The sequence below is a fragment of the Dioscorea cayenensis genome, chromosome 11, assembly GCF_009730915.1.
Source record: "Dioscorea cayenensis subsp. rotundata cultivar TDr96_F1 chromosome 11, TDr96_F1_v2_PseudoChromosome.rev07_lg8_w22 25.fasta, whole genome shotgun sequence".
Classification (NCBI taxonomy): Eukaryota; Viridiplantae; Streptophyta; class Magnoliopsida; order Dioscoreales; family Dioscoreaceae; genus Dioscorea; species Dioscorea cayenensis.
The window spans coordinates 16,707,758-16,710,155 of NC_052481.1; positions in this window are offsets into that span (position 1 = coordinate 16,707,758).

Sequence of the window (2,398 nt, forward strand, 5' to 3'; positions counted from 1 at the left end):
GAGTTATGTCAAACTACCACCTCAAAGAAAAGGGATGCTATTTGTGAATTTTTACTATTGAAGTCTTGTATGTTGAAAGACGCGAAGTAGAAAGTTGTAACACACACACACACACACATACACACACACACACACACACTCAATAACCTTGAATAGAGTTTAATTATTTTTGGAACTAAAAAATTTTTAGCATTCTTGCATTATATTTTACTAATTACTTTCGGAAATCCCAATTTGATGAGTGTACAGTTGTTCATTATTTTTTATTATTTTGTACACTTATTAGACATGTACTAGAGTTATATTTTGGCATGTCAAACATGGTGTATTTCATATTCTCAGGCTTCAGACAAGGCTTAAGGATGAGGGAAAATCAAAAGAACCATCCTAGAGGTAAATCAATGAAGATTGAGCTTTGTTGCCATCAATCATAAAGAAAAGTCTAGGATAGACTCACTTCCGGTAACCTTATGACCATGCTTTCAGCTATAACCCTCTTCCAAAGAACCTTGTGAGCATGCTTATACCCATAAGGAGGAGTATAAAGACAGACCAGAGGACCTTAATGGCATAACTTACACTTGTAAGGAAGACTGTAAGGACCATCCAGAGGAGCTTACGAGCACCCTATACACCCATAAGGGTGGTAGCTAGGGCAATCAAGATAAGCTTACGGTCCATCACTTATGGCCATAAGCTGGACCGTAACACCATACAAAAGACCTTATGGATAGGACTTACGGCTGTAAGTGATCCATTAAGGGTAGCAAACCACCATCCCCAGCTCCTTACTACCACATTCTTATGCTCATAAGTAGCCTGTAAGTGGCATAGTATAGATATTCGTGATGAGGCTTTCTAGGGTATCTTTTGTTCTAGATCAAAGCGAGGCTGAGGGGAATAAAGGGGGCGAATCTCTAGGGTTTGGAGGAGATTCTAGAGGGAGATTTAGGCCTTCTATCTTGGAGAAGAAGGATTTTAGCCATCAAAATTAGCTTGGAAGCGTTCGTGGAAAGTCCTCGACCGTTCTTCCCCAATCATCTCTTAGCACAATTGAGAAGGGGTTTTTCATGTCTTCTTTGATTCTCATTGTGTCTTGTTGTTTGGATGCTTGCCCTTCATTAATGGAGCGCTAATTTTGAGATATTCAAACATAGTTAAACTCTAGGGTTTTGTTCTAATTTGACATTGATTGTGGATCATGTTATTTTAATTGTTTCTTAATTACAATCTATATTATTTGAATCCAATTACATGTTTTCTATGGCTTAATTGCTAATGAGGCAAAAACCCTAGTTCTTATGTATGATGTGTTTTGTGATAAGTAGAAATATCCACCTATCATAGACATGGCGCAATTAGAGGGATTGTAATTAAGCCTAGCAATGGGGTGCTTTGGAGTCGAGACTTCTCCTCTCTAAATCATTTCCAGTGGATTAACAAGTAATTTTCATGCTCTTTGCAATTATAAGGAATAAAATTTTTGGAGAAATCGCATTTCAATTCTATATGGGGGTTGGGGATAATATTTTCATAAGAATGATTATCTACTTTAGAAATTTTTATTAATCCACATTGAGATTTCATAGAGTACAATGTGATTGTGGGGTGTTTGTATCAGAACTATATTGAATCAATTACCAATCGCCCTTGCAAGTGGGGTTAGTATATTTTAGTATTTCTCTCAATTTAAATCAGATTGAATACTTATGCAACCTTTGTCTTGAACTTAACTAACCCTAGAGGGATACTATGCCTAGGCATCCCATTTTGCCACTAGTTTCCTGACTACTTTTATTTCCTTATTTTTGTTCTCTTATCTCATGTTCTTAGTTGCTCACACACACTACTACTTTTGTTTAGGCTATTTTTTGGGATTAGGACTAATACTAGTACTCTTGATCTTCCCTGTGAATCAATACCCCCTTTTGAGCACTTTATTACATGATCGGCACGTAAATGTGCATCCCTATTAATGCACTCAACCTTTACCTTCTATGTGTGATCTATACATGAATAATTTCTTAATCCTAATCATACAAAATCAAATGTTTATTTGGGGCTTTCGCACTAGAAAATACAAGCATGAAGAAATATAGAATATTACAAGAATAACATTATACGCGAATGTGTTACCAAATAATTTAAAAAGAATAACATTATACATGATCAAATGGTCAATATAATTTAAAAAGGAAATCAACTACAATTCATCTCAAGGTTCAATGGTCCAAGGCTCCATCAAAGGTTTACCCTATCATTATACACGAATTTGTTACAAAATCCAAAACTACGGACATTAATGAAAACATTTTAAAAACTCCCTCAATACTTATTTCCTAGTGGATGATGGAATTTTTGATAGAAGTTGATGTTGTCATAGCAATACGTAACTTCC